Source organism: Bos taurus, chromosome 7 (assembly GCF_002263795.3).
Source record: "Bos taurus isolate L1 Dominette 01449 registration number 42190680 breed Hereford chromosome 7, ARS-UCD2.0, whole genome shotgun sequence".
Taxonomy (NCBI): Eukaryota; Metazoa; Chordata; class Mammalia; order Artiodactyla; family Bovidae; genus Bos; species Bos taurus.
The window spans coordinates 92053891-92079563 of record NC_037334.1 but is presented as its reverse complement, the minus strand read 5'-3'; the positions used below and the strand labels follow the sequence as shown (position 1 = coordinate 92079563).

At 36.6% G+C, this 25673-nt stretch overlaps 1 non-coding gene across 1 annotated transcript; it reads left to right on the top strand.

The window, feature by feature from the left end:
* The first annotated feature begins 16803 nt into the window (after positions 1–16803).
* Positions 16804–16876, top strand: TRNAS-GGA (transfer RNA serine (anticodon GGA)). The gene has a single exon. It is a non-coding gene; the product is annotated as a tRNA-Ser (tRNA).
* Positions 16877–25673: the final 8797 nt, after the last annotated feature.

The window sequence follows — 25673 nt, the reverse complement described above, 5'->3', positions numbered from 1 at the left end:
TTAGTTGCTTATCAGAAATGGCAGCAAATGTAAATAAAAATGTAAAAAAAAATAATTTTATCCTAATAGTTTACTGGGATATTATATATTTAAGATAATTATCTTAAATGACATAAGAAACTGAAAGAAAAAAATGTCAAATATCATTAGTAAAAATTGTTTTGTTTGATACTAAGAATTAAACATGCATTGGAGAAGGAAATGGCAACCCACTCCAGTGTTCTTGCCTGGAGAATCCCAGGGACGGCGGAGCCTGGTGGGCTGCCGTCTATGGGGTTGCACAGAGTCAGACACGACTGAAGTGACTTAGCAGCAGCAGTTTGGCATGTATTTGTTAGTGAGAAAGAAATAGCTAGAATAGTAACTGTCCATTCTATCCAAAGCATAGTATTTTCGGGCTCTTATTTTTAACTTTCCATTCATAAATCTCCCTCCCAGCCATTCTTAATGTACAAGTTTAAATTATTACCTACCTTTTGAACATGTGAACATCAACAGAAGATGTTTTTTTTGAAATACAAAGAGTAGTGAAAGATACTTAAAAACTATCAACTATTCTTATTTGTCCTTGACATCGTAGCATCCCAAAGTTGTTGTAAGTTGTTACAAAAAAAAAAAAAAATAAGGAAAATCATCTAAGAGAAATATATCTTCTGACCAGTGAAGCATCAATAAGCCAATTTTATTTTCTCTACTGACAAATGTAGTGAGGTGAAAACGCCTTCACTGCAGTCAAATCTTACCTAGAGGTGAGGTGCCATCTATCTGCAGCTGTTATTAAAAAAACAATATAGTGCTTACAAATATATGAAAAAAAAAAAAAAACAACCCAGGCTACGAAGATCTCATTTTTCATAATTATTTCCAATTTCATCAACAGCTTTAAAGTTGATAATCCTCATGTTTTTCCTGCTTTTTCCATTAAAGATGAATTTAACATTATTGGTGTCTAAACAAAAGAAAAGCAAAATATAGTGGATGAGGTGACAGAGCAATGACCTCATATTTATATAGTTCCCTAAAACAAAGTGCCATGAAACAATGAATAGAAAAGCAAAAGTCCAGATTAGAATACTAAATTGATTAGTTCTTTATTACTACTAATACTGTTTTACAAATTGTGAAGTTATGCAGTAGAGAGATCTGGTATTTTAGAAGTGAATTGTGATGATCAAACAGTATAAACTATGTCATCTATTTCATATCTCATAGAAAAACTAGCTACTTTGGGTTAATAAATCCTTTCCACTCAGAAACAATTGTACATATTTAAATGTTTGATTATAAAAAGTGTTCCTTGAAATCGATTGTCTATTTATCATAGCCCCCCAAATCATTCTGGGGATACTTAATTTCATCTCATAGTACATCTTAAATTTCACACATTTAAAGTTTTACTTTGCAAAGAAGCAACTTGAATGTCTGTTTTGGAGGGCATTATGATCATTTTTCTCTAACTTTCAGATGTCAGAGAATAGTAGTTAGATTTTAAATAGACATCTTTTATTTCTTCAGAATGCAAGCTCTGATTTCAGATTTAGTCAGAAAAGAGGTACACATAAATCTATATGACCAGAAGAGATAAGTAGATCATAAAAAGTCCACACACATCGTAACCCAGCACATCTAACACAGAGATAAGGACAGTTACAGATTATTAAAGCATGGATAGCTTGATAATCTATGGTGAATCTATGATAAATTTCAAACTATAACAAATACAATGACTCATTTTTTTTTTAAAGAAACAAACCACGAAGGCATAAATTTACCCTGAGATTTGTGTCACTAAGAACCTGAATAGTTCAAAGTCAAACATTATGTGACATGCTTTAGATTGCTCTTATGAAAGGCACTATAGATATGTCACCCTGTTAGAACCTACTGTATTTAAGAATTAACTGCAGCAGAACAGCCAGGGGAGATGAATATCTACTGATGTGAGATCGTCCCCCTCTATTACTAATCAGCAATTAATGCAAAGCAAGCTTTAGACAAGAGTCTGTAAGACAAAGAAATAAACACATTGTTAAAAGGCATGCGTTTAATATCAGGATTTCTTTTTATTAATTCTAACAGACCCTTATACGATAGTATTTGCTCTTTAATAATAAGAGCCTTTCATTTAAATGATGCAATCAGTATGCCACAAGCGGGTTCTTTTTGTAGTGGGAGGAGTTAGCAGCTCCAACATTCAATTGACCTGTTTCCAAATAATCTACAGGAAAAAAATGAAGATTAAGCCCTCTAACAAGAGCAGTTTTCACAGCCTTGCGTACAAAGAGAGGGATTCGGTAAAAAGATGAGAGGGCAAGCCGCATTGTGCTGGCCCACTTAAATCTTATTTCCAATTCACTAAATGTGTTATTTGACTTGGCAAGTGAGCTAGTATGTGTATTGGATCAGCAGGGAGCCTAATCAAGGAGATGCCAAGTTTACTGCAGCCCCTCTGAGCTGCATTAGCCTCAACTAGTGACCTTAAGCAAAGTGGGTGGTTGAACCCAAAAGAGAATAGCATTAACTTTTGCTTGAAGTTCAGCCTGATTTGAAGTCTCCTTTTGTGCCTTATTCCAAAAAAAAAAAGGGAGATGGGGGGGGAAAAAGCAAAAAGCATTTAACAGAATTGAATCTGGTGTGCTCAGCATCATCTTCACATGCAAAGCTTCATAGAAGCTTGCCTCCACTAATGCTGACACATGCAAAAGACATGAAAAGCATTAACTCAGCTGAGGCACTTGATTTTGCAGCTGCAGAACAATTCACTTTGTAACTCAGTAACTCAGATGGGGCTTTTCCACCCAGATAAACTGCTAATTTGCTAATTGATACAAAAAGTATTTTCAAATATTAAATAAACTGCCAAAAAGGCAAAAAAAAAAAGGAAAAAAACCCAAAACACAAAAAACATAAATTGCAAGAACACATAAAAGACACAGTTTCACTTGAACTTTTCCTAGTAAAGTATTAAAAGACATATTTCCAAAGACACTTTTTTTTACCATGTACCCAGGACTGAGTATTCACTCCTTTTTTCCTATGATAGATTGGGCATTATAATTTGTATCAAGTAGCAAGCCTTTGTAGTTTTAAAAAGCTGTTGTTCCAAATTAATGCAGCCATCTTTAGAAACAGTTGTTCTCAACTTGGTTTCCCTATTTCAAAACTGTTATCTTATATATGAACTCAAAGATTTTTAATAATGCCAATTTTTAAACATTGTTTAAGAAACATTTAGGATTCTATCCTTAATCTCAGTGTTGGACTGAGAAATATCCATACAGCAAAAATGTTGGATATGTAGAGTGTAAAATTATCAAAGTTCAAAACATTCATGTTTTATACAATCTTCTGTAAGGTCTTTGGCTTTAATACTCTTTTTGCACCACAAAATCTAACATGAGTTTTTTATTCCATCTTTCATTCTCCACTGTTTGTGTGGCTCCCCTCCTCAAATCTGTCAGAAACACAAAGCCAAGCAAAGCATCATCACCTTCTGAAAACTGCTAAAACTATAGTCAGAATCAACACAGCAAAGCACCCTGCACTTAGACTCATTTCCTTGGTATTTAAGTGATGGGATGATTTGAGGACCCATTCTGCATTTAGCTACATGCTCCAGGTCACAGAGATATTCTGCTGAGGCCATTTTTAGAAGGCCATAAAACCACCCCATCATTTTCTGCTTCCAGGTAGTTTCACTGCCTTTGTATCGCATGTACGGAGGAGAAAAAAAAATGGCTTAAAATAATCTGAATAGTATTTTAGAAATAAGATACTTAAATAATTGGCATTGACATTGCCTTTTTAACTCTGGGATTTCAAAACATTTTCCAAACATTAATTGCAATGGGACCCCGGTGAGCCTGACAGTATCATACCTATTTTCCAGGACGGTAAGCAGGGAGCACTGGGCCCATTTCTTGCCTTGCCCTGTGCCCCCCTCAGAGCTTGTCCAAGCTCAGAGCTCCCTTAAAAACCACTGGATCAGCTCCAGGGAAGCACAGAGGAAAATGAGAAATGGGCTCTTGGAGATTTAAGAGATTTTGTAAGGTCACATGCAAGGGAGCTGTAGCTAAAAGTCAAAGCTGAAAATCTAAAGTTTCCTTATGCAGTGGTTAGATATATTTCCTCATTAAGAAAATATGTGTAGAATGCCAGGCCTGCAGGAATACCATGGTAAGAAATGGAATCTGTTGCTGCTCGTTTTTGAATAACATATTCAATAACAAAAACGTCTCCCTTTGATTTGAATAAAAATGACCAAATGTTCACAGGCAGCATGGAGAGGAGCCAAGCAAGGACCGACAGTGAATTTCAGCATTGACTTCTAAAAATTGTGAAAGAGAGGCTAACAGCCTAATTTGTATTAGCGACTAGATTTTTGCCCCGAGACCAGGGGGTGGTATAAAGAAGAGGCATATACAGAAAGTGGAAGGGGGGTTAGAAGTCATACCAAACACGCTGCAAAGGCCTGTGGGCACCTCAACCTTTTTTCTTTAATTGGGAGAAGAAGAGGTTTTGACTAAAGTCTAAGTTCTACAATGTAGGCCGGTAGCCCAACTGGGAAATACTCTTGATTTGAACAGTTTGCAGCCGTTCTATTCTGAACTCTTTATATAGCTCCTCTTTCAATACTGGGACACATATTTTAAGGTAAAAAAGGGTATTTTACTAATTTTTTAAATGAAGCTTTGACTGCAAGCGATACTCAGAGTTGGTAATCATCGCTGGTTCCTTTCCCATTCCGCACTGCAGGAATGAGGGCAGTGTCACAGCTGGCTGTCAGCACAGCTCTTATTACTAACACCAATTATTGATTTTTAAAAGGCCTACACTATTAGTACCCTGCTACATCTCTTCACACACAATATGTGTTTTAAAAATTCCTTTTTAAAAAAATATAAAATCTGAGTCTAACCTTTCTATCATCAGCATGCTTGCTCTTTATATTTTATCTTAAATCTTCACAGGAAAGCAAACCAGGAATCTTTTTTTTTTTTTTTTAAACTTCTGGGCTAATTTAGAAGCAGAGATGCTTTTACCCATATGATCTCCCTGGCAGGTATCACGTTAGGAAAAAGCAAATGGTGGACCATGAGGAGAGAATAAAAGGACACAATTAGAAAGTTTAGGATCTTCTATTCCCTTTTCCCTGCCTTTATTTCATGCTATTCCAATCTATGCTAAAGCCACTCATAAAAACCCACCTGGCCTCATTCTCACCAGGACGTCCGGTTTTGCATAGGCATTCATCCCAAATTGGACTTTTCTCTTTGCAATTTCCCAATGGCTAATTCTAGAAATTCTCTCAAAATACAACTATTCACACTTTCGTCACTCTAATCATTTATATTTTCCCCAAATAATCAGTTCTGAGAATTCATTTCCTAGGCCTGCCTTAACAAAGTACCACTAACTGCGTGGCTGAAATCACAGAAATGTACCGTCTCACAGTTCTGGAGGCTAGTAATCTGAGGTCAAAGCGTCAGTAGGTTTGGTTCCTTCTGACAGCCAGGAGGGGCAGTCTGTTCCATGCCTGTCTCCTGATTCTGGTAGTTGTCAGGCAACCTTTGGCATTCCTCAGCTTAGAGAAGCATCTCCCAGGTATCTGCCTTCATATTCACACAGCACTCTCCTCGTGTCTGGGTCCAGGTTTCTCCATTTCATAAGGACACAGTTATATAGGATGAGAGTCTGCTGTGATAACCTCATCTTAGGTTTATTCTCTGCCAAGGCTCTATTTCAAAATAAGGTCGTATTCACTGGTACTGGGGGTTAGGACTGCAGTATATTCTTGGAGGACAAGTTTCAAACCTAAACATTGATTTTGTTAAATGTCTTTACATGCATCGCTACTGATAAAAGAATCAATGCCAATGCCTCAGCAAGGAAGAAAAATTAATGCATTAATTACATGGGAAGTTTGCATGTATGAGTAAATGAAGAAAACTGAATTTCATGAGGATGCCAGAAGTTCACAAGTCAGAAAATCAAGTTTATTTACTCTGTCCTAATATGTGCTTCCCAAATGGAGCAGTGGTAAAGAATCCACCTGCCAATGCAGGAGATGTAAAACTCGAGTTTGATATCTAGGTTGGGAAGTTACTGTGGAGTGGGAAATGGCTCCCAACTCCAGTATTCCTGCCTGGAGAATTCTATGGACAGAGGAGCCTGGTGGGCTACAGTCCATGAGGTTGCAAAGACTCAGACATGACTGAGCATGCACGCACACACACACACACACTATATGTACTAACATCTGATGTTCTTTGGTGACAGATGCAATGTAAAACTGAACAGACATTTTCTTGAGCAACTGCTAACTGTGCTACTGCTACTAGACCTAAGAATTTTAAAGATAAGTGAAAAGTGCTTTCTATCTTCAAACAACTTAGGAGGCATAGTTCAGTTCAGTTCAGTCGCTCAGTCGTGTCCAACTCTTTGCAACCCCATGAACCTCAGCACACCAGGCCTCCCTGTCCATCACCAACTCCCAGAGTCCACCCAAATCCATGTCCATTGAGTCGATGATGCCATCCAACCATCTCATTCTTTGTTGTCCCCTTCTCCTCCTGCCCTCAATCTTTCCCAGCATCAGGGTCTTTTAAAATGAGTCAGCTCTTCACATCAGGTGGCCAAAATGTTGGAGTTTCAGCTTCAACATCAGTCCTTACAAAAGGTATAAACATATCATTGAAATTTAGAGTCCATCATAAAGGAAAGCCACGTAAATAGTGGGGAAGAAAACAGGGGTGAACTCAGCTTAGCAGCCTCATAGCTGTGAGGGAAGGAAGCGAGTGCATGTCTTCATAAAAAATACATCTGTACAGTCTCACCTAATTGTAGGGCAAGAATACAATGGAGACCCACACTTCATATATCTAAACATCTTCAATGAAATTAAGCAAACTGTTCACTAAAAACATATTCTAATATCCTACATTGCCAAATAAAACCTTTAAGCAACAATGTATAAAAATAAATGCATTATTATGGTTTTTTATATGACAGTAGAAGCAAAAATTGAAACATATTGGACCTCTATCATTGCCCAGGTTTGAATCTCCTGGAAATAGACTGGTGATATTTGTGTATTAGAAGAAACATACATATTTCATAAATATATACATGTATTTCATACAATCTTTCTCACCTTCATTTCAGTAAAATTTTATCTCTTTCATTGAAATTTACAGATATGGTGAAAAAATTCACATTAGAATTGAAACTTTTTAGAGCATTGCAGACCTTGTTTAAATGAAATCTAGTTACTTTCATAGCATGTTGTCCCTATTACCATGTGCACCAGAATATAAAGTCAAATCTGATATATACATAATTTTAAATAAGAGTAATCACAATTTTAAATAAAAATAAGAGTAATCACCTGAATAACTGATCAGTAGGATGCTAAGTATATTTTGAAGAAAAATTAGTTCTCTATTTTCCTGTCCCTCACCTGACTTTGATAGTGATTTTAGTGAACATTTTTGGAAATTTTAAAAGGCAATAGAAAGAAAACAAAAAATAACATGTGCATTTTATAAGGCTTATGAATGAATACACTGGCAGTTTCAAGGCTGTAAACCTCTAAAACATCAGGACATTGGGTATTGGCTAATATTTGGATATTTTATTTTTTTTCTTCTCCTTGCAGCTTGGCATAGCACAGACTTAGTGCTGACAAATGACAAAGAATTAGTAAAGTTTCCTTGATTTACAAGGTCTATTTCTTCTTAGTAGTTTTCCAGGAAAATACACCCTGGCTTGGTGGTCTGATCCTTTGAAACCTCTCAAGGAGCTTAAATATAGGTAAACTCAATGGGAAATGGCAAGAACAAGGTGATTGTTGTTTCCAACTGTAATGACTCCAGGTGAATTCCTACCCACAAAGGCAATTCCTTGGTTTATTCCACTGACACTGTACTAAAATACTAACCTGTGGGTTTACTGTAGATACAACGGTCACTGTAGTGTTAAGAGGAAATTAGCCTTTTCCATGAGGAGTGGGATCATCGTTATCTTTATTTTGCTGGTAATAGAGTATGAGATATTATACAAAGCACCTGGAAATCTCATAGGTTCTATATAGATGAACCAGAGATACGTAGTTTACTGGAGCATAGTTCATGAATTGATGCTAATTGTAATTTTATGCTACTGGATCTATGCCCATTGTTCACACCAGAAACCAGTATGAGTCATTATAGTCTCTGGGGTCCTGAATAGAGCTTAATATTTCACAAAAGTAGTACGTCTTAAACACATTCAAGATTATTACTGCAAAAATGTTATTGTTTAAATAGTGAATATGTTGACCATTTTAGCTGACAGTCTCTGTTGCAATTTATCAAAGACAAATTTAGCAGAGTTAAGGTCACCAAAAGGAAACTATTAAACATAAATGTTTTCATTTCTTCTGATCTAGTACTTTTTCTACAGCACTATATATCACTTTAGTGCTTCTTGATTAAGAGTGATGCCTTCCTCCAACTTTAGAACTTCAGTGCAAACATTCCCCTGTCCCATGTTTCTTTTGATTTACAAAGTAGAGTGTAAAGCTGGATTGCATTAGCTTAAAATGAGATCAACACAAATATGTAGCTTTTAGTGATTTATAACAGTGATTTTATTAGATACAGCAAAAAAGTATCTGGGAATGAGAAATTTTCTCTTTTCAAATATTGAAACTCTCCTTCTCTCCCTCTAAACTAACACTGTATTTTATTACCTTAGAAAGTTTCATAATCTGCACCTTCTAATATGCTAAATTTAGGATATGTAATTTTTACTATACAGTGTCTATTAAAATATCAAGAACATTTATTGTTAAATTAAAATGCCTATTCCTTATGTAAAAGTAGAGACTATGGATAGATAAAATAAAGATGTAACTTTTTTAGTTGTAATTTTTATTGAGATAATTGTAGATTCATATGTACTTGAGAGAAATAATTTAGAAATTCTGTAGAACACTTAGCTACTTCCTATCAATGGTAAACTACAGTATGATATTGTATAAAACGAAGATATTAGTATTGTTACAACCCACCAAGCTTATCCAGCTTTCCCCGGTTTTACTTGTACCTGTATGTATGTAGTGTATTTATTTCCATATGTTTTTTTTTTTTAATCACAGTAACTAATTTGGCCATGTAAGTATTTTCTTAAATTTTAAGCACCTATGCCTAACAAGGGCTTATGGGTTAGACAGTGGGCATGTTCAGTCATGTCCGACTCTTGCCAGGATCCTCTGTTTATGGAATTTTCCTGTTAAGAATACGGGACAGTGGGTTGCCGTTTCCTACTCCAGGGGATCTTCTCCAACCAGGAATTGAACCTGAGTCTCCTATGTCTCCTGCGTTGCAAGTAGATTCTTTCACTGCTGAGCCACTGGGGAAGCCCCATGGGTTAGATTACGTATACTTAACCCTAAAAGTTTTAAAATACTTAATAAAAATAGATTTTCCTTAGAATCCTATCCAATACATTAATTACATCTCAGACCTAGTTAAATATCACTAGCAAGTAGTTTGAAAGATGGGCTCTTGTTCCCCCAAATTAAAGACAGCTTATTTTTTTTTTTTTTCCTTATGAAAGCACATCATAGTTTTAAATCAGAGGTTCAAAAGAGGTTAAGAATAAGAATCTGTTTTGAGTGTTTGGGGCATCAGCTCATTAAGAGTAATAGAGCAAGCTTCCAGTTTGAAAAGGCACCGACTCAAACATGTAATGATTTTACTTTCAAATTTCTTTTATCTCAGCTGCTTCTACTTCAACAAATACAAGTGCTTCAGATATAATAAGACTAATGAGCATTGCAGATGATTATGAAAATATAATACTTCCCAAGGCATAATGATATCTTTTTCCCAAATTAAGGGGAAAAAAAAAAAAAGGATATTTCCCTTGTGAGAGTTGTCATTGCCTGAATAAGACCTCAGTTAAAACCAAAAACTCAACTTTTGAACACATCTCTGAAGAAAGTATTTTGTGAGCAGTTCTCCTTAGCTTATAAAATAAGTTTTATTGGCTTTAGCAAAGATTCTGTAAATGCTATAGGATTATATCCTTAAAGTCAAATGTGCCAAAATGAGTCATTTGAAATCATTGCCTCATTGCAGCTTGGAGTTGGCATTCCGCTGATCAGCTCACCGTGTACTCTTGGGTACTTTCTCTCTAAAGTGGTTACAAGTCCAGCCTTCCAATATTATAGTTGGATGCACTATATAAAAGGGCCATTTTCTAGTAAGTACCTTACTTGCTTCAGAGCCAGAGTGTAGAAGCTCTTTCATCAGTCACAGTGTTTGACACAAGGATGCCGTGTCCCCGTTTGTTCAAAATGGATATTGCGCCCTGTGTAGGAATGGCGATAGAAATCAGGAAAGAACTGAGAACCAAGGCTGTGCAATATAATTTAAAAAAACAAACACAAAAATAAAGTGCCGAATCTGACCCACAAAATGAGACATCTGCAAACTGCTATAGCAAATCGTGTAATGAACGGCATCTCCAGGGTCTCGTCATGCAATTCAGAGCTGTTTTGGGCGCTCTTTCATTTTGGTTTGAAGACAGATTGTTTTACAAGGTACATCAGCCTTCAGGGAATAGCAGTTTCCTCTCTACCCTTCCCCTCTCCAACAGCAGCGCCAATGTAACTTTTAAACTGTTTATCTTTGATCAAAAATGTATTGCTTAGCACACTAAGTAAACAGCCCAACAATTTGTCATTGAAATTATTGCTTCCTGTGACTATTTTTAGCGAGTTTTTTTTTAACATTTACTAAGCAATTGGTAATGAGAGCTGATAACCCTGCCATTTGTTTTTTATTTTTGTAATTATCTCAGAAAAACGTTTTGAAATATGATCCACTCTATAATGTAATGGATAAACTACTATACTGCCAGGAATTATACCCAACTTCCTCACTTAATAGTCATGGGAACTCAAGCAACAACCACAACCCACACACATAATGCAGGAAATGATACGGAACACATATATCACATTTTTGTGGTGATGTGTTTACCAAGAAAGGCCACTTTAGCATTACTGAAACTCCAGAAACATTAAATCAAGGAGATTCAAAAATGTGGAAATGCTGGTAGAATACTATGCTCAATTATAAAGTGTTTTGTTTTTTGAAACAGTTTGATAGCCACCTATTAATTTAATACATTTAAAATGTAGTTAAATAATACATTTGAATGTGATAGGAAAAGCAGCCAAGTACAATACTATTCCATTTTGCTCTTTGCTGCTATGTAAAGTCCTTCTCCAGAGAAGGCAGTGGCACCCCACTCCAGTACTCTTGCCTGGAGAATCCCATGGACAGAGGACCCTGGTGGGCTGCAGTCCATGGGGTCGTGAAGTGTCGGACACGACTGAGCGACTTGACTTTCACTTTTCACTTTTATGCATTGGAGAAGGAAATGGCAACCCACTCCAGTGTTCTTACCTGGAGAATCCCAGGGACAGGGGAGCCTGGTGGGCTGCCGTCTATGGGGTCGCACAGAGTCAGACACGACTGAAGCGACTTAGCAGCAGCAGCAGCAAAGTCCTTCTCAGTCCTAAATACATTCTGAATACTTTTATCATTCTTCCATGCAGCTTTATTATTTGTGTTGTTATTTTTGTTTGATATGAATATTGTCATCTATATAGGAAAGCAATCAACATCTACTGATTATTATTTATATGCTGTTTTTAATAGCAACATTAGAGAAGTTATGTCTTTGTACATATTTTTCCCTGTTTGTCAATTTTCTGCAGAGAACTTTTCTTTTTTCTTGTTGCTTTGGAAGTACGTTACATCTCATATTTGCAATTGTCCTTAAAAATGAGGCATTATCAGTTCTATTTTTCCCCCTGTGTTTGATATGCATCTAGAAAACAGAACAAGTTCTTGTTCTGTAATACTTATGGACTACACAATGGACAATTTGAATTTAGAGACAAAGATATTTACTTTATTCTTATTAATAGATATATCTATTTTACTACTATATCCTATGTTTAATGACCGCTTTTATATGATTTCTTAGTATAGGAATAAGGATAATTCTATAGTTGGCAGAAAAAAGAGTTTCAGTTCTTCTCTTATGATACCAGTCTTAATCACTAGTGTAATAGTTGTTTTAAAAAAAAAGTATTTATAGCATTTCACACGCCCTGATATGCTTCCCAAATCCTATGCCCCATAAAAAACTGTAGAGTCTAAAGAAAAATAGAAAGATTGAAACTAAATACCATCTCAGAGTTGTACAGAGTCAAGATTCCGTGGAGTTCCTTCTGATGTGCCAGTGCTATTTGAGGTTTCAGAATGATGTTGAAACATTTCTCTGCTTCTCTTTAATTTACCCCGTATCTGCTTGAGTACCTGAGTCAAAAGGACTCTGCTAGCAACTCTAAGTACCAAGCTAAGAATCCTCCAGAGCTTTCTTGATTGTTTGTTAACTATTGAGAAAGTCTAGAACTGAGAAGAGACTTAATTTTTATACTTTATTAAAATGTGCATAAAATTTATATGTATATACACAGACCCAATTCATAGATATATGTGTGAATATGTGTATATATTGATATTGCTCAGCAATCATAAAGTCTGAGTAGCCTTACTCCATAAAGATAAATGAAATGATCTGCCACAATTCTCAATGTCTGATTTTTGATGGAAAAGGGAGGAAATGTAAAATCATACTCTCCTTTACCTTCCCCCAAACTGTCATAAAAACAAGTTAGGTTGTTTAAAAGTTTTTATTGAAATTCAAATTAGTGGAATTGTTTTGCATTGATAATCTTCTATTTTATAAAAGCCATTAAGAATTTTTTTTATTCAAAAAGAATACATTTACCCTTAAAAGAAAACAAATAACTTCTCTCAACATTAGCTTTCCTTTATTATTGATAAATACTACTTTAATTTAGGAAGTCTTTAAAGATATTAAACAGTAAGAAAAGAGAAAATATTCTTCTTTTTTGCATTATAACTAACTTGGTATGTGATGGGGTAAATAATAACTTTAGAAGTGAAATGAATATTAATCTCAAAACTTCCAGTAAGGGCTAGCAATACAAATAATAAAGATTTCACTCTTTTTTCCCAGGGATGGATCTTACTGTTTTCTTGCAAGCTAAGCCAAGTGATCACAGCAAGAAACAGGCTCTCCTTAGATTGGTACTGCCTAACTTCCCCCTTGAAGAAGGCGATGGCACCCCACTCCAGTACTCTTCCCTGGAAAATCCCATGGATGGAGGAGCCTGGTAGACTGCAGTCCATGGGGTTGCGAAGAGTTGGACACGACTGAGTGACTTCTTTTTCACTTTTCACTTTCATGCATTGGAGAAGGAAATGGCAACCCACTCCAGTGTTCTTGCCTGGAGAATCCCAGGGACAGGGAGCCTGGTGGGCTGCCGTCTATGGGGTTGCACAGAGTTGGACATGACTGAAGTGACTTAGCAGCAGCAGCAGCAACTTCCCCCTTAGCTGGTGATAAAGTGTAATGGTTAGCATCTGTTAAACAACAAAATGGAAGGAAAGCATGAATTGTGAACATTCCTATGGTGACTACAACAGGGATATATAGTCCCATTTGCCCCAACATTAGATGTCAAAACATTTTAATGCTGTGGGGTTATACTTATAGATCATTTATGTTTGCTCTAAAATTCTTGAAAATTGCCAAATATGAAAGAAAGTGAAAGTTTTAGTCGCTGAGTTGTGTCAGACTCTTTGCAACCCCATGAACTGTAGCCTGCCAGTCTTCTCTTTCCATGGGATTCTCCAGGCAAGAATATTGGAGTGGGTAACCATTCCCTTCTCCCGGGGATCTTCCTGACCCAGGGATTGAACCTGGGTCTCCAATATTGCAGGCTGATTCTTTACAGTCTATTCTGCCAGGGAAGCCCTATACTTGTGTATTGGTTATGTTTACTCTAAATTCTTGAAAATTGCCCAATATAGGGCAGAAAATTAAAGAAAACTGAAATGACCCACAAGACTATCAGTTACTTAATAACAGCAAGTTTTGTGTACTTGTTTACAAATATATCTAAAGTATTTGGACCACCTCTAGATCATAGATACTTGATAAATAGTTTTTGCTTGAATTAATAATTTCATAATATCTTAATCTTATATTGTTTGCTCAACAAAGAAATTTTGGAGAAACCTAAATTTTAGGTTTTGTTTTTAATATGTAGGCTTATATATGAAATTACAATTTTAACTCATTTGAAACTTAATATCATAGAGTTAAAATGACCTTGCCATATGAGATTTTGAGCTGGTTTAGAGTGAATACCCTGGAATCAGACTTGGATTAATCTTATGATCTTGGCATCACCATTTAACAACTGTGATCTTGGGAAAATGGCTTAGTGTATCTGTGAATTGGTTTCTTTTCTGTACAGTACAGGTATTTTTAATCTATCTCATGAAGTGGTTGTGAGATCTGTATATTTAAGAGGATTTTCTGTTGTAAAGTGTGGACTCCAATCAGTATATAAAACAGATATTTATTTATTCACTGACTTATGAGTACCTATATATGGGCTGTCTTGTAGGTAACTTACTGAATTATAGGATCCAAAGAGTTTAAAAGACTCCATCATCTTAAAAACACACTCAGTACCTTAATTATTGGAATTGACGGGCACATTGTAGCCCTTTTTAATAGCGTATACCCAATCCAAAAACACCTTAAACAATTATCAGCTTTAACAACTTCACATGCATTTAACAGAATGCTAGGTAAGCAGAATTTGGGGGGGAATAATTATAGATAAATTTATTGAGCACTTTCTAATCCCAAATATCATACTTAGTGCTCAAAAGACAAAGTTTTAATGATGATACAAAGAGTTACATAAACAATATTTCTGGGGAACAGGGAATGTCCCCAGGAAAGTAGAGTCCAAATACAAAATCACAGATGGATATTTAAGCAATCACATAAAATGAGATGTTGAACTAGCTTAAAGTGAATCCGAAATTGCAGATTGTTCATTTAAGAACATTCCTGGGGCATGTAGTATATGCCAGGAACTGGGGATAAGGGACATTTATTTATCAAAGACTTGATAGATAGTGGCACAACTTGCTTTAGTTTGCAAGGTGAGATAAAAACATCAAAAGACTGCTGATGACTTTGTAAATTACTTGATATCTCTCTCTCCCTCTTTCTCTCTCTCTCCCCTAATGATGGTTTAGCTGGAAATGGTTTTATTACTAGAAACACTTAGAGCAAGAACACAGTTCCTGACAACTTAAATTTGATTTATTCAACAAACATCAAATACACAGAAGCAGCTTCCTGGTTTCATTGTCTTGACACCATCTCCTCCCTTTGTTTCCAGCAAGGGCTATAATTTCTGATACTTCCAATAGTGTCTCAGGAAGCAGAACTAATATGGGAAGAATATTAAATGTAAAGGTAGAGTGACAATTTCCAATGTAAAAGAGTCTAGAGGATCAATGGAAAATTATCCAGTAAGATAATTTGCCACATAATGAAGTAGTCAACCCTGTAAAATTATACCATGTCAGTGGTGGCTAAGGAGCGAGATTTCTTCTAATTAAGGGAAATCATAGCAAATGTTCCCATTTTACACTAAGACGACATGACAAGTATCTTCAGTTCAGTCGCTCAGTCTTGTCCGACTTTTTGAGACCCCATGGACCACAGCACGCCAAGCTTCCCTGTCCATCACCAACTCCCAGAGCTTGTTCAAACTCAGGTCCATCAAATCTGTGATGACATCCAAACATCTCATCCTCTGTCGTCCCCTTCTCCTCCTGCCTTTAATCTTTCCCAGCATCAGGGTCTTTTCAAATGAGTCAGTTCTTCACTTCATGTGGTCAAAGTATTGGAGTTCCAGCTTCAGCATCAGTCGTTCCAAAGAATATTCAGGACTGATCTCCTTTAGGATGGACTGGTTGGATCTCCTTGCAGTCCAAGGGACTCTCAAGAGTCTTCTCTAATACCATAGTTCAAAAGCATCAATTCTTCAGCTCAGCTTTTTTTATAGTCCAACTCTGACATCCATACATGACTACTGGAAAAACCATAGCTTTGACTAGATGGATTTTGTTGGCAAAGTAATGTCTCTGCTTTTTAATATGCTATCTAGATTGGTCATAGCTTTTCTTCCATGGAGCAAACATCTTTTAATTTCAGGGCTATCGTCACCACCTACAGTGATTTTATAGGACAAGAAAATAAAGTCTGCCACAGTTTCCATTGTTTCCCCATCTATTTGCCATGAAGTGATGAGAATGGATGTCATGATCTTAGTTTTCTGAATGTTGAATTTTAAGCCAGCTTTTTCACTCTCCTCTTTTACTTTCATCAAAAGGCTCTTTAGTCCTTCACTTTCTGCCATAAGGGTGGTGTCATCTGCATATCTGAGGTTATTGATATTTCTCCTGGCAATCTTGATTCCAGCTTGTGCTTCATCCAGACTGGCATTTCTCATGATGTACTCTGCATATAAGTTAAATAAGCAGGGTGACAATAAACAGCCTTGATGTACTCCTTTCCCGATTTGGAACCAGTCTGTTGTTCCATGTGCAGTTCTAACTGTTGCTTCTTGACCTGCATACAGATTTCTCAGGAGGAAGGTAATTTGTTCTGGTATTCCCATCTCTTTCAGAATTTTCCGCAGTTTGTTGTGATCCACACAGTCAAAGGCTTTGGCATAGTCAGTAAAGCAGAAGTAGATGTTTTTCTAGAACTCTCTTGCTTTTTCAATGATCTAATGGATGTTGGCAATTTGATCTCTGGTTCCTCTGCCTCTGGGCTTCCCTGGTGGCTCAGAGGTTAAAGCGTCTGCCTGGAATGCAGGAGACCCAGGTTCCATCCCTGGGTCAGGAAGATCCCCTGGAGAAGGAAATGGCAACCCACTCCAGTACTCTTGCCTGGAGATTCCCATGGAGGGAGGAGCCTGGTAGGCTACAGTACATGGGGTTGCAAAGAGTTGGACACGACTGAGCGACTTCACTTTCCTCTACATTTTCTAAATCTAACTTGAACTTACATGCCAAGTATCTTATTCTATTTCAAACATACAAACACAATGGTGGCATTCATGTAATACAGTGGGTTAACCTAATAGTTAGAATTTGAGGTTTTCAGGTGAGTTTTACATTTTTAAACTGCATTTCCATACTAACTGCTTTGATGGTAAATTTGGATTCTCTTAAACTGAGATTTTGGTCTTCCTAGGTAGATCAGTGAGTAAAGAATCCAGTTGCAATGCAGGAGACACAGGCAGACACGAGTTCAACCCCACGGTCAGGAAGATCCCCTGGCAGAGGAAATGCAACCCACTCCAGCATTCTAGACTGGAAAAGCCCATGGGCAGAGGAGTCTGGTGGGCTACAGTCCATGGGTCAGACAGGACTTAGCAACTAAACCACCACCACCACCACGATACATTTCAGGAATTAATTAGCAAAACAAATTCAAATAATACTAAATATGAATTGAAAAGAGTAAAAGTTGAAGTACTTATCTTACTTTGCTTTCTGTGTGCATGCATGCATGCTAAGTCGCTTCAGTCATGTCCAACTCTTTGCTACCCCATGAACTGCAGCCTGCCAGGTTCCTCTGTCCATGAGGTTCTCCAGACAAGAATACTGGAGTGGGTTGCCATTGTTCTACTCACAGATGGGCATACATCCAGCCTGCCACCTGTTTTGGTATGGCCAAGGAGCTAAGAATCATTTTTACCATTTTAAGTAGTTGAAGAAAACCAGATTATTCTGTGAAATGTGACAGTTATACACAATTCAGATTTCAGTGTCTGTAGTTATGGTTTTGTTGGAACGTACGGAGTCTTGTTTGTTTCTGTGCGGGCTGGGTCTGCTTTCACACTAAAATGGCAGAATTCTGTGGGAAGCTGTGACAGAGACCATACGGCGCAAGAAGCCTGAAATATTTACTATCTTGTCCTTCATGAAGAAGTGTGCTGACCCCTCTTCATTGCACTGATCCTTTTGTGAAGCAGAGAAAATGTGTGCATGCACAGCAGTCTGAGTCCAAACCACTTAAGCAAAATAACAATGTTTTCATTCTCCGTGGTATTTTCATCTTAATTAAAAGGTAACGAACATTCTAAAATAGAGGAGCAAGAGAAAATCACACTGAAATTTTGAATTTTTGCAGCTCACAAGTGCAAGATAGCTACTTGTGCCCAAAGTTCTTTGTTAGGCTTCTGTGCCCAGACTTGGTCTGGACATGCCATGATACAGATAATGAACATGGACCGTCAAAGAGGGCAGAGTTGGCCAAAATTTGACTTGGTATCAGCTGCATAAATCTGCTCCAGCATCCCAGTGGGTCCCTGGATCAGCAGATCTCTGATTAGAGCAAAGATTAACTATGTATCTCCTCTGTAAAGTTCTGCTTTCTATTCAACCTACTTGACTTCACATAATTCAGCAGGTCTTTTTTTTTTTTTCCTGTTTCTCTCAGAGCCAGTGCTCCCATCCATTCGAAAATAGGTACTAAGCCATCAAAGGAATGTAAAATATTTATTGTCATGCAAATGTGGGCATTATCTGGAAATTTCTGGTTCAAACCTAATGGGCCAAGCTTTGAAAATAACTTTCTCAATGTGTTGAAGAATATTTTCTTCATTTTTATGGTATTGCTTTACTTACTATTATAGCAATTGTTGTACACCATTACACTTTAAATATGTTTATAACTTTACACACTTTGCTCACCATATGTACTTTGAAAACATGACTCTAAATGTGTCATTGAAACATGTATAATATCATATACGAAACGAGTCGCCAGTCCAGGTTCGATGCACAATACTGGATGCTTGGGGCTGGTGCACGTGGACGACCCAGAGGGATGGTATGGGGAGGGAGGAGGGAGGAGGGTTCAGGATGGGGAACACATGTATACCTGTGGCGGATGCATGTTGATATATGGCAAAACCAATACAATATTGTAGTTAAAAAATAAAATAAATAAATAGAATAGAAAGACACAATTTCATTTATGACAATTTCACTACATGAGGGAAAAATGATAGATTGAATCTTACTTTAAAAGCCTTAAGCCTTTTAATTTGCACTATTACACTTATTTTTCTTTCATTACATAGGCAGAAGTTAACACCCTATACTTATAATTTAGGAAATTAAAACTTTAAGTAGCACTGTACAGTTCTTGCATTGTGCTTTAATTGTGGTTTACAGATTCATTAGACTGTTGGTGAGTAGAAATGCCAATGTAAATAAACTACGATTTAAAAAATGATTGTATTTGAAAAGCAGTATAGACCTTTAAAATCTCTGTTCTGTTACCAGTTTTTGAAAAATCGGGATATATACTAGAGCCTAAATAGTATGTTAGTTATCAAGCTACTTCAATGTTTAAACCCTAGCCAAATGCTAAGATCTTAGAAGGATCGTTCTCAGGTTAACTGATCTCAAGCTATTCAAACATCTACTAGCATAGTTTTTCCCACTAGTATGCAAAAGGGAAGGTAATAAAAAAGAAAGTTTATGTAATATATTTCTGTCATACACAGCAAATCTTATATGTATAAAACTCAGAACTTTCAGATCAGATCAGATCACATCAGATCAGTCGCTCAGTCGTGTCGGACTCTTTGCGACCCCATGAACCGCAGCACGCCAGGCCTCCCTGTCCATCACCAACTCCCAGAGTTCACTCAGACTCACGTCCATTGAGTCAGTGATGCCATCCAGCCATCTCATCCTCTGTCGTCCCCTTCTCCTCTTGTCCCCAATCCCTCCAGCATCAGAGTCTTTTCCAATGAGTCAACTCTTTGCATGAGGTGGCCAAAGTACTGGAGTTTCAGCTTTAGCATCATTCCTTCCAAAGAAATCCCAGGGCTGATCTCCTTCAGAATGGACAGGTTGGATCTCCTTGCAGTCCAAGGGACTCTCAAGAGTCTTTTCCAACACCACAGTTCAAAAGCATCAATTCTTCGGCGCTCAGCGTTCTTCACAGTCCAACTCTCACATGCATACATGACCACAGGAAAAACCATAGCCTTGACTTTGAGAAGAACTTTGAGGTCTACCAAATTCCAGTCTCATATATACATTTAGATTGGGTCTAATTTACCACCATACAACAAGTTTACCATACAGATGAGCAAATTAAAATGAAAAAAAAAATTGCCTCTTCTTTGTTCACTCTCTTTTTTCACCCTCATCTAGAGGCTCTTTAGTTCCTCTTCCCTTTTCTGCCATTAGAGTGGTATCATCTACATATCTGAGGTTATTTATATTTTTCCTGGAAATCTTGATTCCAGCTTGTGATTCATCCAGCATGGCATTTCACATGATGTACTCCACATATAAATTATATAAACAGGGTGACAATATACAGTCTTGTCCTACTCCTTTGCCAAATTGGAAATAGTCGGTTATTCCATGCTTGGTTCTAACTGTTGCTTCTTGACTTGCATACAGGTTTATCAGGAGAACAAGTCAGTCAGTCTGGTATTCCCATCTCTTTAAGAATTTCCCACAGATTGTTGTGATCCACACAGTCAAGGTTTTAGCATAGTCAGTGAAGTAGAAGTCAGTATTTTCTTGGAACTCCCTTGCTTTCTCCATGATCCAACAAATGCTGGCAAATTGTTTTCTCTGACTCTTCAAATCCAGCTTGTACATCTGGAAGTTCTCAGTTCATGTACTACTGAAGCCTAGCCTGAAGGATTTTGAGCATAACCTTGTTAGTATGTGAAATCAGTACAGTAATTTGAACATTCTTTGGCATTGCCCTTCTTTGGGATTAGTATGGAAACTGACCTTTTTCAGTCCTATGACCACTGCTGAGTTTTCCAAATTTTCTCACATATTGAGTGTAGTACTTTAACAGCATCCATCTTTTAGGATTTTAAATAGCTCAGCTGGAATTCTATCACCTCCACTGGCTTTGTTCATAGTAATTTTTCCGAAGGCCCAGCTCTAGGTGAGTGATCAAACTATCATTGTTATCCAGCTCATTAAGATCTTTTTTGTATAGTTCTTTTGTGTATTCTTAATTTCTTCTGCTACTGTTGGGTACTTACAATTTACATCCTTTATTATTCACATCCTTGCATGAAATATGCCTTTGATAGTTCTAATTTTCTTTAAGAGATCACTAGTCTTTCCCATTCTATTGTTTTCCTCTTTTTTTTTTTTTTTTTTTTGCATTGTTCTTTTAAGAAGACCTTCTTATTTCTCCTTGTTGTTCTCTGGAACTCTGCATTCAGTTGTGTATAACTTTCCTTTTCTCCCTTGCCTTTTGCTTCTCCTTTCCTCAGCTAGTTGTAAAGCATTCTCAGACAACCGTTTTGCCTTCCTGCATTTCTTTTTCTTTGGGATGGTTTAGGACCTTCCTTGAGACTCATAATTTCTGTCTTCTGGCTACAACTTGAACTCTTTAAGTCCCTCAGAACTGCCTGACTTCTGTTATCTGGATGTGCCCTGCAAGTAGTTACTCTGCGGTAACCTCATGTAAGCAGTCACATGTTGTGATGTCTACTTGATCTCTAGCTTCCTGTAGAGATCCAGAACAATCATGGGGCTCATCCCATGAGTTTTCCTTTTCTCAGAAATTGCAGTCTTCACTGCCTGCTGTTCAGTGTCTGAAAATAATTTCCTCATGCTTTCCCCCTGCCATTTCTAGGATTGTTTACCTTATCAGGGTGATTTCAGTTCCAGTTATTTTGACATTGCCAAATAAAATAGAAGTCCCTTACATGATTCTTAATTGTTCTTATTTACTGCTATTCTATAGGCCTTATTCCATAAATGCAGTAAGTTACCTCTCTCTCTGTATATATATATATTTTTTTGATCTGGAAAATCCTTAAATAAGAACTAGCCAAGTTGCATCTCTCTCTTTATATACTACTGTCCCAATTTGTTAGTATTTTACCTGGTGTTTTATGTCATATTCACAGTGAAATTAATGTCTGGATTAATTTTCAGTGATACTTTTCTTTGAAATTAGACTAATGCTATCTTCAAAATGGATTGGAAAGTTTTGTGTATATTTCCACACTTGAAACCATTTCGATGGTACTTACAGCTTACATCAGTATTTGATAGATTTTCATATACTATTTTAGACCTAATGTCTTACCTCTAGGTAAGGTACTATTCTGAATACGATTGTAATAATAATTTTATTGTGTTTTCTTATACACATACAATAATTATTTTATGGTACATAACTTAATTTGGAATTGCCATTTTACAGGACATGAACATATGACTCCCAAGTGCTCATACCAATTTACATTCCTACCAGTAGGATAGGAGCCTGTCTCTCTATCTGTATCCTCACTTGTTATAGTTAGTCTTTTAATTTTGAAAAATTTGGATGAGAAATATTTCATTTTATTTTCATTTGAGTTCTTTTTTATTTTCAATTTTCATGATATAGAGTGAAGTTGAGATCCTATTTATATTTTCCATTCTTTATTCCAAACTTCTACACAATTTTTTATTTGGTGCTTATAGTATTTCTTACTAGCTCATAGCTTTTCTTTATAAATTCTATGTCAGTGTCAAATTTTTCCACTGAAAATATCTTTTACCACTTTGTGTTGGTTTTTAACTTTATTTTCTCTTTTATTGAAATGTTTCAATTTCCACAGTCATTTTAATGAATATCACTTTACCATTTCTGCTTTTTTCTCTTAATTTTCCAAGAAATACTTTTATTCATAGACCATAAAGACATTTCCCTGTATTTTGTTTTGTAATTTATAAATTTTTACTTTATATATTTATTTATTTGAAAGAGAAAAAAAAATGCTTCTCTTTCTCTACCATGCTACACTCTCAACACTTCTGACACCAGATATATGGGTTTTGTTTTCCCCTACACCAAGCAATTTTTCAACACCAGCTGAGAATCCTACGATTCAATTGAATTCTAACACTACTATAGGGAATTGGTATCAAATCCCAAAGGTTAAAAGCTCACTCCAGCACCACTGCCTCCTGACTTCAGACACCAGTTGAAAGTTTAGGTTGTCACCTGTGGTTACTGCAACCCTTGTCTTTGATTCCATATTTTGCTAGAATGGTTCGCAGAACTCAGGGAACAGTTTACTGACTAGGTTACTGAATTATTATAAAAGGATACAACTCAGGAACAGCCAGACAGAATAGGATGCCCAGAGCAAGGTTATGGAGCAAGGAATGCAGCCCTTCTATGCTCTCTCCAGTACCTCCTTGTCATCTCCAACCTGGAAGCTCTTTAAACCCTATACTTTATAGAATTTTATGAAGGCTTCATTGCATAGTCAAGATTGATTAAATCTTTGGCCAATGGTGATTAGTGCAACCTCCAGCCTCTCTTCCCTTCAAAGGTTGGGGAGCAGGGAGGTAGGAAGCTGAAAGTTCCAATCCTCTAATTATAGCATTGGTTCTCCCAGGCAAGCGGCCCCCATCCTGTGGGTATCTAGGGACTTGTGCAAAATCAACTGATTAACATAAACTCAAATGTGATTGAAACTGTCTTTTTGTGAATAACAAAAGGCATTCCTTTCACCTTTATTGCTATGGAGCTATCTCAGAAACTGAGGACAAAAGAGCAAATACTATGACAAAAGATCCTCCCAAGACCCTAATGACTCAAGATGTTACAAAGGTTTTAGTAGTTCTGTGTCCAAGAACTGTGGATAAAACCAAAATATATATATTCTTATTATAAAACATAATAGCACATTATTTAATCCACCAATCACCATTTTTATGGCATAGGTATTAAATTCTCTGTATGAATAATCAATTTTTCCAGCACTAATTACTAAATTGTTACTAATATTAATTTTATTTGATACCATCTCTGTCTGACATAATTTATAATGCATTTCTAATAACACATATTTCTGAACTCTCAAATCTCTGTTTGCTTCTTTCTCTGAAAATATTATAATATTTAATTATTAGCATTTTATAGTAATCAGTACCTCACTGATTAACTGTTCTGACTTCTCCTCCTACAAAATTTTCTTGATTATTTTTGATCCTTTGTTCTTGTGTAGATTTTCTGCAGTTTGTCAGACTTCATTAAAAGCTCTATTGCTAATGTGATTGCATTTAATTTATAGATCACTTTGTGGAAACTTGATATGTTAATACTAAGTCTTTCAGTACATAAAGCTGTTCTATGTCTGAATATATATGAAATCTTGTCTTATGCCACTCTGTTATATTTTATAATTTTCTCCATAGAGGTATTTTTTATTAGGTTTAATCCTAATATCTTCATGGTTTCTACAGCCACAGTAAATAGAATCTCTTTTCTGTGATGTTTTCTAATTGACTTTAATCAGCATGTAAAATGTTGTTGATTTTTGCATTTTAATTTTTTAAGTTAGCTATCCAGTTGGTGATCTGATTACATATAATATTTTGTCTATTGGTCCTCTTTGAATATTCTATAATATCATACTAGCCATCATTAACAGACCTTTGTTTTCTTCTAAATAGCGTGTTTCATGCTAAAGGGAACATGTGACCTCACCTCACAAACTGCAAGGGAGGGAAGGAAATGTAGCCTGTGTGTAAACTCAGGAAGAGTAAATGAGAATGGTGGGCATTTAGTCAAATTCACTTACTGTCTGCCCTTCTGATCACCAAATATATATTTCTCTCTCTCTTCACAAATAATACACTCACTTAAAATGCTCAATGTGTCACCCAGTCACTATATTCAGTTCAAAATCCAAGATATCTCTTCTGTGTGACAGCTTTTGATACTAAATAAAATATAATGGTATGTGTCACCAGATGTAACACAGCATGGTAGGACAAGATCACCACATTAGACACCTCTCAGGGAAGGTATGCAATATAAGGGGTTAGATACCTCTCAGGGAAGGTATGCAATATAAGGGGCTAGATACCTCTCAGGGAAGGTATGCAATACAAGGGGAAGGAGGAAAGTATTCTGATCCCCAGAGGGCCAGCACTTTAAAGGCTTTCATTTTGCTCTCTGGAAAGATTTGCTTTCCCCATTATTTTCCATAGCTCTAGTTTCTGTCATTTTGCAGGCATCTCCTTGGCTTCATCAGAGACGGGTGTTGGGAGCCTGGCTTCCTTGAAGGGTATGCTGAATTTAAAGACTTCCTCCCTTTCATGGAAACTATTGGCTGAGCATTGTTTTGCATCTTAAAAAGTCAAGGCTTTTTAAGAATCAAAGCTTATTTCTTTGGCACAGTATTTCTTCAACAGTGTAATAGGCATCATATAAATTTGCTTTTGATAAGATACCAATTTCGTTAACCACATCCATCCTTTTGCTTCATCCTCTCTCTCTCGTTGATGGCAACTGCCGCCAACTCTGGAATGAGTGAAAAGGTTGCAATCCTCTATCTGATTTTTGCCCTTGGTCCCTTTTCTTAACTGAGAAGTTGAGCTTGGAGTCATACTCTTAATCTCATATTTTTCACATGTCATTTTGTTCAATTGAAATTTTTGCTACTGTTGAATTTGTCATCTGCCATTTGGACTGTATTTCAGCAGCTAGCCTGCTGAAGTCTGTAAGACCACAAACTTGTCTCTCTTCCTTTTGTGTCTACTGAAGAACTAGCCATTCCTTCGCTGAGCTCAACTCTCTCTTGTGCTTACCTGTTTTAGGCAGTCATACCCAGTACTGTTTTCCAACTC